Here is a 14,358-nt window from a genome sequence, read left to right as displayed (position 1 = left end):
TTTAACACGTATAAAATAAGACAATCCATTTTCACTCACAGCTTTCCTGAAAACAGTTGAAAAAACTGATCCTTGCATAAAACTCTGTTTTCCCCAGATGAACATTGTTTGAGTTGGGATTTTCTTCTTTTTCTTTTTTTTCCCAAAGATTTTTTATTGGGGAAGGGGAACAGGACTTTATTGGGGAACAGTGTGTACTTCTTCCAGGCCTGTTTTCCAAGTCAAGTTGTTGTCCTTTCAGTCTTAGTTGTGTTGGGCGCAGCTCAGCTCCAGGTCCAGTTGCCGTTGCTAGTTGCAGGGGGCACAGCCCACCATCCCTTGCGGGAGTTGAATCGGCAACCTTGTGGTTGAAAGGATGCACTCCAACCAACTGAGCCATCCGGCAGCTCAGCGGCAGCTCAGCGGCAGCTCAGCTCAAGGTGCCATGTTCAATCTTAGTTGCAGGGGGCAGAGCCCACCATCCCTCAGCTCAGCGGCAGCTCAGCTCAAGGTGCCATGTTCAATCTTAGTTGCAGGGGGCAGAGCCCACCATCCCTTGCGGGACTTGAGGATTTGAACTGGCAACCTTGTGGTTGAGAGCCCACTGGCCAATGTGGGAATCAAACCGGCAGCCTTCGGAGTTAGGAGCATGGAGCTCTAACCGCCTGAGCCACCGGGCCGGCCCGGGATTTTCTTCTTGATTAAGGTCTTGACATAAATGAGTGATGAAAATCTCATATAAGTAAAGTTATTACAAATATAAACCTTTTAAATAACTTATTAGTGAAACTGTCCTGTCTTTATGAAACAGGCATGAAGGTATTGTAGAAATTAATCACACAAGGGGCCCTGGATTTTTTTACTACAACATGAAAAACTTTAGTATGTATTTAATATAATACAAAACTAATATGCGAGATGTGGTGAGAAGTAAATAATTAGAAATGTTTTTATTTATGTCGAGAAAAGCATTGGGAGAAAAATTCTGATGGCTTTGGCCTCTTCATAAAAGCTGGACTGAGATTTTTGTATATGACCTTATTTCTCTTTGATCAGGTTCTTACTCTCCACAGACAGGGTCCACAAATGGGCATCGGGGGTCTTTAAATCACCTGAAATTGTATGTAACATGTTTTGAGGATATTATTTTTTGTGGAATTTCTAGCTTTCATCAATCAGATCCTCAAAGGTCTTTGTGAATCAGTTATTTCTTAGGTTTTTTCTGTTGCAAGCAGTGGCATTAAAATTATTTTGTTGACTTTAGAGGAGTGTTCAGAGTTAGAATCATTCTTTTAAAAAGTATCCTGAATCTTCTGCTTTTGGCAGTGTGATGGACTAGATTCTCTGAAGGTTTCCCTCCTTATTAAACAACTGGATCCTGGAAAATAATACTTTTAATGTATTGTTTGGTTTCAGGAAGTAGGGGGAATCTCCAAGGTCCCACAAAAAAATCATGAATCTGATACTGCAGTAGGAAGCCCTGATTGAAAAACAAAGGGAAGGCTGAGCGGCATAAGGGCCAATGCCCATTTCAGCTGCTACTGTGAAGCCTGCCCTTGGGCCAAGGTAACGTGAGGGATCTGATTCAAGACTCCATCTTAGCTCAGGTCTCTAAAGGATTATGTATTGTCACTGCCCACTCCCGTTTTCTGAAGTCTCCTCTGCGATCACAGAGAAGCTGAAACTACATTTCCCAGAATCCCCTGCCCCACAGCCTTCCTCTAGGCTAGGACCCAAGCCACCTGGAAACTTCTCTGCCATCCAGTGGGTTGCAACCACATCTTCTCCAGTGCGGTCTGAACCTCAGCTTTGGGGTGGGAGTCCCCCTTCAAACTCTGTCTTCCTTTGGTACTTTCTCTCAGCCCTATAGTTATTTATACATCTTATAGTTCTTTTATCATAGCTTAATAATTCCTACCAAATGTCCATTGATAAGAGAATGGATAAATAGCTATTCATGCAGTGAATGAACTACAGCTATATAGACCATAACCTGGTCTATATAATGTATGAAAAGGCAAGTTGTGGAAAACTACATAAAGTCACAATACCACTTTTGTGAAGTTCAAATAAGTATACTACACTATATTTTGTTTAGCGATTCATACACATGTGATAAAACCACGTATTTTTAAAAGTCAAGAAATGGTGTCAACATAAAATTCAAGCTAGTATTACCTCTGGTGAAGAGGCAGGATAAGATAGGAAAGAAGTATACAGGCAGACGCATCAATAGGTAACGGTCTAGTTCTTAAGTTGGATAGTGGGTTTACAGGAGTTTATTTTATGCTGTATTTATTCTTTTGATGTGTGGGAACACGAGGCATTAAAATTTAAGCGGCCTGTAGTTCCCTTATTCCACCACTACGTGGCAGGCTAGTCCGTCAGTAAAGTAACTCCTGGAAGGAAAAGACTGGTGAAAATGGAAATGTATCTAATGGCTGCAGCATTCACTCTCTCCCATAGAACACATAAAACAGGGCTTTGTGTTCTCATGCACAACCAGGGCAGCTCAGGTGCACATGACGCTGGCATGAATTTTGAAGCCACGTGGCCAGGTTTTGTTGTCTTTCTTTCTGCTTGGTTATGTAACCGTTTTTGCAAACCTAGTGTTACCTGCTTGAATGTTGATTTTTATTTCTCAGAATTTCCCAAGGTGTTCATTCCTTAAATTAACAAATGGAGCATGAGGCTGGTTACTTGGCTTCCCTCATGGCAATTGACACATCTAACTTCCCCTTCTATGTTTAGTGATTTGTGGCTCCGTTTTTCAGCATCAGAACCACAGTTTAACGAATGTCTGGATGACACTATTATAATACATAAAGAGTCTAAATTTAGTAACAATGTTAAAGTAGCAACACAATAGTTATCAAAATCACTCACAGTAATTCCGGTGCCAAATTGTGACTGACAAGTGTTGGCAGGTATTTCTGTTTTAGCAGCCAATGTTAAGCCACCAAGCGGCAATAGCACAAACAGTACTCCAGCCACCCACTTCTGTTTCCATTCTCCAGACCTGCCCTGTCCACTTCATTAGCCACTGGCCACATGCATCAATTGAATTGGAATAAGATGTGCTGTAAGTGTAAAATACACCCTGGATTTTGAAGTCTTACTAGAAAAAAAAGGTAAAATGTCTCTTAGTAATTGTTAATATTGATAACATGTTGAAATAATATTTTAGCTATGTTAAGTGAAATAAAATATATTGTTAAAATTAATATCACCTATTTCTTTTTATCTTTTTTTTACTAGATAATTTAAAATGACATACTTGGCTCGCATGTGTGGCTCATATTTTATTTCTATCGGACAGCACTGCTCTAGATGTTATCACCAATACTTGTGATCCCTACTTACGAGAAGGGCTCATGGGTGTAGGGCCACTATGTTCACAAGGGCCTCATATTTGGTTTGATGCTCTGCTGTCATTGGCTTGACATCGTTAGTTTTATCTTTGAATTTGAGTTTTAGAGCTGAAGTCTCACAGGACACTGGAGCATCCTGCAGGGGCTAGAAGCCTTGGCTCAAGCTCTGTCCCACCCCCCGCCGCCTCCCGGGGAGGGCTCCCGAGCCTCCCAGTATCCGTGGCCCCGCCCCGCGACTCCTGCCCCTTTTCGTCACCCGGCGGAGTGCTGGGCGCGGTTGTGGGAAGTGCGAAGGCGGGGTGTGGAGGTGGCCATCCCTTCCTTGGGCTGGCAGCGCAGGGTCTCTCCCTCAACCAGATCCAGGTGCGGAGCGCGACCAGCGCGGAGCTGGCAATACCCTCGGGGGTTGCCTGTCTGCCCTGTTTTGCGAGGCGGACCCTTGGGAAGGAGAGACACCTGGCCTCATTTCTCCAGACTGCGCTGGGCCGAGGCGCGGCACCGCGGTCAGCCGGGACCCAGACGCTCGCAGGCCTGAGCGCGCTGGCGCATACCTAGGATAGAGGCGTCCGCGGTTGGGGTAGGATGGAAAAGGACTGCGCTCGCCTTCAGAGTGTCGGCGTACACGGGGGAGCGCGCCCCAGTCTGGCTCCGAACTTGGGGGAGGGGTGTGGGGGATCTACTCTTCCTCCATCCAACCTGTGTCAGTCTGTCTTGTGTCGGCCTCTCCTGGACAGCTCAAGGCACCCTCTGGAAACAAGTCATAATACACAAATGGTGATTCCACATGCGTGTTAAATGCTATGATATTTGCATTTAAAAGCGGGGATTGCACAAGATAAAGATGAATGGTAAAATTCATGCTAATTAAAATTTTAAAATTGTATTTATTTATTTGTTTGTTTGTTTATTTATTTAATTTTACTTAGACATTAAGTAACAAGTAGAAAGACCATGACAAGTCAAGAGAGATCACTGGAAGAAAGGAAAACTCTTTGTCCTGCTTTTTGGACAAGGGGCCCCCGCATCTTCATTTTGCATCAGTCCCATAAATTATGTGGCCTGTCCTGTTCCCATAATCTCAATTTCAAGCATCGCAGGCGATGACCCTTCCTTCTAGTTGTCCAGCTCTCTCCCTTCGGCACCCCAGGTTCAACTACTGATCCCAGAGGGACCTATGATTGATTGATTATTCGCTGCCTCCCCTCCTTACCCAGTTTTAATATCATTTTTCACTATTACAGTCACTCCCGTGAATACACCCTGGACTCCCTTGTCTCCCTTCATAATTCTCATCTGATAAAAGCAAATTCCAGTACAACTCAACTCTCTGCTCTATGCGAGTTCTCATTCTCCACTTGGCAGCCAGGGGTTCTTGGCTTGGCATTCTCCAGATTTCAGAGCAATCAGAGAGTGAGACCCAGTGTGCAAGCATTTTTCACGCCTCTATATTTGCTTTAGTCATATTTGCTAAGGTGCCATTGGCCAGAGCAAGTCACATGCCCAAGACCAGAATCAAAGGGTGGAGAAATAGACTCCACCTCTTGACAGAAGGAGCTGCAAAATCACATTGCAAAGGAGATTTTGCACAGGGATGGGAAAAATTTGTGGCCATTTTTTCCAATTTACCACAGACCTTAAAAGGAAAGAAAGTGGATCTTAATCTTTCTCTTTCCAGGAGGCATGTAAGTTTCTGCAAATATGACTATTTTCCCAGCAACCTGGGTTATTAAGACAATGGGAAGAAGAGAGGCAACTTTGTCAAGTCATTAAATTTTCCAGAGTTATGATTATCTGATCACCATACATAACTAAAAGGGACTAGTCAAAAAAACAAACAAATACTAAATATCTATTTCACAATGTTTCACATGGATTATACTACTGGTTTTACATAACATTATGAGGTAGGTAGTATAAAGCCCATTTAATAGACGAGGAAATACATAGGGACACAAAATAATTTAAAAATCTTTATAAAGTCACACAGCTACGAAGTGGCAGAATTCACATTTGAATTCAGGTCTGTCTAAAGCCTGAACATGGCTCTTTCCTTAGCATAATATATATGCTATACTGTCTCCTAACTTGAGTGGTTCTTTCTAAAATAAGGAAGGCTTGCTTCAGGTGACATACTCATGGCTGATAACTACTATTTTGCAAGAAATTTGCATTCTATAACTTTATTACATGTCAACTACATACTAATTTTGAGGAAGCCATTTGTGGAGACAGAGTACCAGAGAGCAGTTTCCAGGCTCTCTGCCTCACATGGAAAGGTGCTGGCTCGAGTAGTAGATAGCTATCAACTGTGACTAGTTGGCCATCAGCTGTAACCAGTTAGCCAATTAGCCACTGATATAACTGCTGGGCTGGGTGGTTGGTTGGTTGGCAGTCGGAGAAGCCGATGGTGGATTGTGGATCCTGCTTCCTTTGTCTCCCCCGGCTGCCAGAGAGACTGGGGTGCAGGAAGTCCCCTTATTGGGGTACCGGCGAATGTTTGCTTTTATATCTCCAACTCAGATGCCAGAGAGAATTTAGTGGTATGACTCCCCTATCTATGGCTCTGTGGGTGTTCCTTTTTGGCCTCACCATATCCTGTGTTCTTATGTGGGGAGCAGGACCAGAGACGCTGCATGACACCATTGTACCAATCTGTGAGGACAATCAACTATGGCCTGAGGAGTGTAATTTATTAATTCTCTGTACCTGAGAACGTAGTACCATTTATAAAACAAATAATTTCAAAAATTAAATAGAACTAGGAAACAAATATATTAAAAATCCTAACATTTTTAGGAATCAATACAAACCCATATAAAAATGAGATAAAAGTTATACTATCAAATTAGTAAATATTTAAAAAGTATTAATAGCCAGTGTTACGGAGAGTTTGGTGAACTAGGGTTCATTATATATGGCTGGGAGCTGTGTAAGTTGTGTAAATTATTTAGGAAAGAAATTGGTAATGTTTATGAAAGTCTTAAAAAGTTTACACCTTTTGTTTCAGTAATTCAATTTCTTGGAGTCTAGCTAAGGATATATTCCCAACAACCCAATGTTCAGTAATAGTTTTTATAAAGATTGCATAATATGATGGGAAAATGTTTATGATGCAGTATTAAGTTCTTCTAAAAGCAGGAAATTAAAAAAAATTATAACTAGTGTATAGTATACATTTTGAATACAAATATATAGGGAAAAAACAAACCCCACATCTAGGAGTTTGAGATTTAGGCCCTCCCCAGAGTAAATGCACAGTTTGGAAAGGACAGACACCAAAAATAGGCAAAAATAAGTAGGCTTCTGCTTTTGTGAGAAAGGGGACTCAGGCTAACCTGGTCTCGTGGAGTAAGAACTGAGACTACCCATATCTACATGACACAACTGTTCCAGGAAATTCTTGCCCAGGAAGATGAATAGATTAACTATGTCCTCCAGAAATGAGTTTATCTGGACAAGTAGTTTGCTCTCCTGGGACAGGACAGGTGACTGATTTCCTATCAGGACTACAGACTGCTAACGTAGGTAAAGACATCGTTTCTGTGACTAAGTTTCTTTCTCATGATTTGCTTTAAGACTCACTTTTCTGTGTCTACAAATCCTAAACTCTTACATGTCAAAAACTGTGCCCAATCCCTATCAATTTCTTGCTTTGAAAAACCACGTAAGCCCAGACCCCAAATCCTATAAATACCCTTTCTTGAAATCTCCCTTTTGAGATATTACCAAATCTCTTATCAAGGTAGTACTCTCCCTCACTGCAGTAAATACCGAACAGATGGAGACTGACTTTGCTTGATCAACAGGTTTTTCTGGTGTTCTTTTGGGGAGTTGGCAGTAACAAGAGTTCTTGCAAAATCTGCGGACTCGAATAAGAAAAAATCCGACATTTATTTTTATAATCCTTTAACTGAAATTTAGCATTTCCTTCAATTATGAATGTAAGCAACTAACTGTGGTGACTTTGTCACCAGTAAAAATTACAGGTATTTTCAGTCTGCATTACAGCTGCTGCATATTTTCAAAATATCATGTATGCTTACCACCGCTTTGAAATTTATAGGGTCAGTGCTGTGAAGACTCTGAGATTTTGTCCTACTTGCAGGCTAACAAGTCAGCTTGCCACAGTTTCATTGATAATGACAGAGACACGAAACTCTTGGATCTTAGATGATAGACTATTACCCGTAGCAAAAACAGTGGCCAGAGTGTCACTGTATTTGTGCTGTTTCCCTGATCTCTTATTCCCACAGGGCAATATGGAGGACCGGGTGACAGGAGCACATGTAGTAGTGTATGTTACAGGAGAGGAATTTATGTTACAAGAGAGGAAGGGTCCAGCATTTTTTGAGCAAGCAGCAAATGGGCTAGTCTGTTTGTCTGAGTGACTAGCTACCAAAACTGCTCAGTATCAAGCAATGGGTAAGTCTTGCAGTCCGGCACACTCAGCAAGAACATGCAGGGACATTCAGGACCTATGGTGGACTGCCTCTCCAACATAGAGTACTGGACCTTGTTATTAATGCATTTACAAAGGAGCAAGACGTATTACTATATTATGATTTTTGCTTTCATATTTTAATATGACTGGTTTCCTTTGTAATCCTATGTATTTGTTATATGCATATAAATACATTATTCTGAGAAGGGGATGGTAGGCTTAACCAGAGTGCCAAAGGGGTCCATGGCAACAAGCTGAAGATTTAAAAAAATGTATTTACCAACAAATGTTTATTGATATAAAAAGAAAGTTTTACACAACTCCATTACTCAGGAAAAGCTCTACAGAATTCACCTTTTCTGGAAGGCAGAGTGGGGAGGGCCCTGGTATCAACCCCAGAAGAGTCTGGCTTTCAGTTGTAAGAACCCCAGCTAGTCACTTAAACTCTTTGTGCCCAGTTTTCTTCCTCTGTAACATGAGACGCCTGTTACCTAACTCACTGGTTTCCAGGCTCAAAACACTGGAGAGTGTAAAGTACATCCTCACAGGTTGCAGGAGGGAGTGTAAACTGACTACATCGGGGGTGCCAAAAAAAATGTACATATTTTAAGAGATGTTATCTGTGTATTACTTTTCTAAGTTGAATTGAATTACAGTAGCAATGTGTAGTATGAGTTCGCTCAAAAGATGGCTTTAATCAAATGAATGGTACCGTCATTCATTGTATTACAATTTTAATACAGTTTTTTCTTTTCTTAAAATGTGTATACATTTTTTTGGCACCCACTGTATTTTCTGGAGAGTAATTTGGCTATATGTACTCAAAAATATTCAAATCCTTCAAGCTAGTAATTCTATTACTAGAAATTTATTAGATCATAATTAGATATAGAGACAAAAACGTAAGCAAACAGATATTCATGGCAGTATTATTTATAATAGTAACATTTTTGTAAACATCTTGAATGTCCAACACTTAGAGCATAGCTACAGAAATTGTGGCACATCTATGCTGATAAATGCAATCATTATGAATTATAGTAGAAGGATTGGTAACATTAGAAAATGCCCATGATTACACTTGTTTATTAGGGAGACCACTTCATGGATGGTGTAGATGCCTGATCACTGCACTGTACATCTGAAGCTGAAGCTGAACAATAATGAATGTCAACTATAATTTTATATATATATATATATATATATATATATATATATATATATATATATATGGTCACAGCATGTGGAGTACAGCATAGGGAATAGAGTCAATGGAATTGTGACAGCTATATATGATGTCAGAGGGGCAGTAGATTAGGGAAGGGGGGTATCACTTTGTGAGGGGTGTAAATGTCTATTGCATAGTTTTGTACACCTGAAACTAATAACAAAGAAAAGAAAAGAAAATGCCCATGATTTTATGTTAAGTGACAAAAAAAGATACAAAACTCTTTGTCGTAAGCCTCCACTTTTGTTTAATGAACCATATATGTATGTGAGCTTAGAAAAAAGACTAGTTGGAAATTTACTGAAAATGTTATTGCTAGTGGTCTAATATATTTGAAAATTTTAAATTGACATTTGAAAAATTTTCCAGTATTCCTCAACAACCATGTGCTGCTTTGAAATAATAGAATCAAATTATTTTAAAAAGCAACTCAACATTAAGGTTATTTGTGTGAAAGTGCTTTAAAAATCATATTGTGCTACAAAAATGTGAAATGTTATTAACGGGGCTTTAGAAACATAGTTGGATTAATATGTAAATCAATACATTTGACTACAAGGAAGATAAATTGGTCAGTGGGCAGCTGTGTTTGGGGCAGCTCCTGCAGTAGGCTCACTCCCTCTGCTGGCTCCTGCTTCCCTCCCACTGCAGCCCAGCAGCCATGAGACCCACCCAGCTCTAACCTCTGTTTGTTTTTCTTCCCTTCCCTCCACCACCCAGCCCTCCCTCCTCTGGTATGTGCCTGTCTGGTCTTGTCTCCTTGGCTGAATCATGCCTCACAAATGGAAAACGACTCAAGACCATGGTCTGTGTTGAAAAGCTGAGGCCCAGCTTTCAGTGTTACATCAATGTGGGTAATGAGGGTTTTGCTGCAGATTCCAGGCTAGAGGGCCATGTTTATGGGCTTCTGGACTGTGGCCCTGGTAGAATACTAATGCCAAATGGCCAGACACAGGTGAGGAAAAAGCCAGTTCTTTGGTATGATTTGAGGGCACACTGTGGTTTCCCTCACCCCAGTGATCTCTGGTGATAACTCATTCTCCTCCACTCCTGAGAAGGCGCCTGTTAAAATGTATATGGATCACCTGGGGCAGCAACATATCCTAATCTTAGGACTGAGGCTCTGGAATCAGTTGGGAACATAGTTAGATTTGGGTTCCAACTCTACTCCTACTTGGAGACTACCTTGATGTCTCTGAGCCCAGGGCCCCTTATCAGTACATGATGACAAAAGGCACTTTACATCAAGCATACAACTGGCATAGTTTTAGGTGCCTGTCTCATATTACCTCATTTAAATTACACAACAACCCTATCAGGCATGTGCTATAATCATCATGTCCATCTTACAGATGAGGAAACTGAGACCCAGGGTGGTTAATTCACTTGCTCAAGGTCTCACAGGGTCAGCACTAGGATGAACCCAGACCGTGTGGCTCCAGAATCTATTTCTTTAATAACCGTGCTGGAGATGGGACAATATGGGACATTGTCCCATATAAAATGGGACAATATGAACTATGTTTTATTAGGAGCTTAGTTAGTGCCAGGCATTGTACTAAATGCTATACAGGAATTTCTTGTTTGTTCATCCCAATGCCTGGATGAGGCAGGGACTATTGTTACATGCTGGCATCGGCCTGGCAGGATAGCCTACTGTCCGTCTATTGTAGCCTAGAAAAGCTAAGATGTGCCCATAAATAACTGTGACTCATGGTAGAATTAGAGCCTGATTGATGGAGCTGGAAGAAAGCTTAGAGATGATCTGGTTTAAACTTATTTTTACTGATGACAGAACTGATTTGCTTTGTTTATTCCCACAGGGGTTGGTGGGAGATCTAGTGAGATAATAATGATAGCCAACACTTACTGAATTGGTTGGTGTGTGTGTGTGCGCGCGCGCGTGTGTGTGTATGTGTGTGTGTGTGCGCGCGCGCGTGTGTGTGCGTGTGTGTGTGTGTGTGTGTGTGTATCTTATTCAACCCTCACAGCAACCAGATTGGAGAAGCACTATTATTATCCCCATTTCACAGATAAGGAGACAGATGTGAAGTTAAATAAGCAACTTGTCCTGAGTCAGTCATGTAGCTAGCAAGCAAGTGGTATAGCTGGAATGCTGGCAGAGGGGATTCCAGAGCTTGGGCGCTGAGCCACTCTGCTCGTGCCTCTCCAGTTAGAAGAAACCTAGGAGGAGAGGGCTGGAATAGGTGGATCAGAAAGTGCTTTGTAGACTATATAAAGTACTGTACAGACATGAGTTAATATTAGAAAGAGGTAAGGATCCCGTGAGAGGTATAAAGTGGTAGAGAGCTCAGGGCAAAATCAAGGAAGATCTGTAGGCTGAGGAATGAAAGTATTTATTAACTCCTTACACAGATTAAGGAACTTGCCCAAGGTCACAGCTAGCCCATGGAGAAGGGAGTCCAACCCCAATCTGTTCAACACCAAGGATCATCCTCTTACTTTAAAGTATTGAGAGGGTTATAGAACTAAAACAAGTATCTTTACTAGAGCTCCAAAATGACATCTTGCATGCACTTTGTATAAATCTGAGAAACTCCACTGACTCAGAGCTGGAAGGCTGAGCTCATCTGGCTTGGAAAAAGGAAAGCTCCATGGAAGGTACAGCTAATTCTGCCGGATCTCCCAATCTCTAGGAAGCAAAGAGCTGGAGGTTGGTTCTGTCTTTGGTCCAGGTGGAAGGTTGCAGTTTTTTGTCATCAGCAAATCAATCCCCATCAGGATATAACTACTTGCAGTTATATTTTACTATTGTTCATTTGCTCAGAGGCTTTCTGTCAAGGGGAATATTTCAGAAGCACAAGGAATTATTCCTGGGTTTTGGCCTTTGGGAAAGCAGCCTTGTCCTGTTTACACATTGTCTCCTCAAGTTTGTACAGATAAGTCACCTGTTTACACATTGTCTCCTCAGGTTTGTACAGCCATAGATAAGTCACCTCAAAGTCCAGATAAATAGAGGCAAGCAAATAGTCTCCAGTCAGCCAATGGCTATTGAGCAACCAAAGGATCCCATAACCCTATACTAGGCAACTGTGATAACTATAGAAGAAAAGAGCAGCTCAAGGCTCCTGACCTTGGGCTGCTGGAGCAGAAGTGTGTTCCAATCTGGGGGAGGAGGACAAGCAGTGCAGGTTCTGGGTTCTTCTCTAGCATGACCCTTGGTCCAGTAGCACCCCCAGCACCCACCCAGTTACACCACTGAATTGAGGTGTCAGCACTAGGATGAGCCCTAGTTTATCTAACAAGGACAAGAGGAGGAAGAAGGAAGTCTCTTATTCAGCAATGAATAGCTGGATGAATTGGGTCTCCTTCTGAAAACAAAACTGAAGGGAAGAAGGGGCCCGTGTCTAGATCACCTTCTTCAAAAAGTGAGATGGAAAAAGAATAATACAGGTCAAAGGCTACGAGAAGAGGGGTGGGGAGGGAGAGACAGGGAGAGCAAGGGAGAGGGAGAGGGGGAGAGATAGGGAGAGAGGGAGAGAAAAGGAGAGAGGGAGAGAGAGGGAGAGAGGGAGAGAGAGCACAGAAAGCCCGGGTCAGCCTGACCAGAGGTGGATTTCATTCTAACTCTGAAGCCCTAGAATGAAACCAACAAGCTTCCACCTCTTTTCCACCAGCTATTTCAGACACTCTACCAGTAGAAATGCATCTTCAGCTCCAATGTTGTTTTCAATATGGTAAGGGGATGGGGATAATGTTTGTGTAGGGATCTGCAAATAGGTCAAGTCATGTTGCAGAACGGAAGAGAGAATTTGAGAAGTGGCCCAAACTCCAACCAAGAGCTCTGCAAGTGAAGTGAGGCTTTCATTAACTAGGATTGGAAAAGTGGGGTTCAAATAAAATAATTTATGTACATCTGTTGAGCCTAGCCTGGTCCCTGGGGACCAAATAAATGCATTTCTTCTTTATGGTAGATATTATCCTTTGGGTGGGGGTGGGGGTGAAAAAGGTGGAGGTGGGTGGGGGAGGAAGTAACTTCCATATTGAGCTTGTATTTTTTGTGACTGCCCCAGGAGCTTCATCACCTTCATTCCTACAATCCTAGTCCAAGACCTTTTCTCCTTAATGGCTTTCCTGCGTGTACTCTTGCCTCCTAGAGTTTATTCTCTACACAGCAGTCAGAGTGATCTTTTTAAAAACATAAATTATATCTTGTCATGCTCCTGTTTAAAACTCTTAAAATGCCCCCATCACACTCTTAAGAGCAGAATTTAACTACTTTACCACGGTTGCTACGCCCTAACATGGCCTGCACCCTGCTCACTTCATCTCCTACGGCCCACTCTGCTACAGCCACGCTAACCTTTGTTTCTAAGATCATCAGGACTGTTCCCTCCTTAGGGCTTTTGTGTTAGCTATTCCCTCCGCCTAAAACAGCCTCTGTTCTTGTTACCTGTCATGGAGGTCTTGACTGACAACCCACACTAAATGAATCCGCCTCCCCATCACTTCATTTCATTTGCTTCATAGCAAATGGTAATAATATCATTAATTTTGTCTGTCATTTGTTTACGTGTTTTTTGTTTGTTTGTTTGTTTTTTGGTCTTTTGGTTTGGTTTTTTTTTTGGTGGTTTTTTTTTCCCCACCACACAAGACCCTGAAGGGAAGGCACTGTATCTTTTTAGTCTATCATTGAATCCCTGGCACCAAGCAGAGCCAGGCACATAGTAGATCTCTAGCATTCGTTGGATAAATGATCTTTTCAAATCCTAACAATCTTGGGAGGTATGGAGAAAATGGAGGTTCTGTCAGGCTCAGGATTATGTAGTCCTGGTGTGTCTGAATACAGACATCACCTTCCTTCCCAGGACACCTCGCCCCTTTCCCCCTGGAGCAGTTGCCCTTCTCCCCAGACCTTTCTCACACACTTAATTCCCCTCTCCAGGGAGGACTGGCCGGGGCTCCAGTCTCTTTTCAGAGTCTGGTGCAATGGCCCTCAAAGTCATCCCACATTTCCGGGGTTCAGAGAAGCCGACCTTTTCCAAATACGGACCCCTGCCGGATGCACAAAATTCCCTCCTTGGGCCCCCAATCAGGGGCCGAGGGGGAGGTCACCGCACCGTCTATGGTAAAATGGGGAGGGCCTTCAAGCCCACCGATAGTAATGGTTCAGTGCCCTCATTTTGTTCCTGTTCCTGGCTTGGGACCCCCAGGGCGGTGTGGGGAGAGGGGGAGGCTCCAGGCGTCAAGGGCATTGAGGACATCCAGGCCCGAATTCGGGATGGGCCAGTTTTGCGCAGCAGAACCTTTCTTCACGAAGGTCTCGTTTTCCAGCCGGTCGGCTTTGGAAGAGACACCTCGCTTAACCATCTCTCCCC

The sequence above is a fragment of the Rhinolophus ferrumequinum genome, chromosome 6 (genome assembly GCF_004115265.2).
Source record: "Rhinolophus ferrumequinum isolate MPI-CBG mRhiFer1 chromosome 6, mRhiFer1_v1.p, whole genome shotgun sequence".
NCBI classification, from domain to species: Eukaryota; Metazoa; Chordata; class Mammalia; order Chiroptera; family Rhinolophidae; genus Rhinolophus; species Rhinolophus ferrumequinum.
This window is presented reverse-complemented; position numbering follows the sequence as displayed.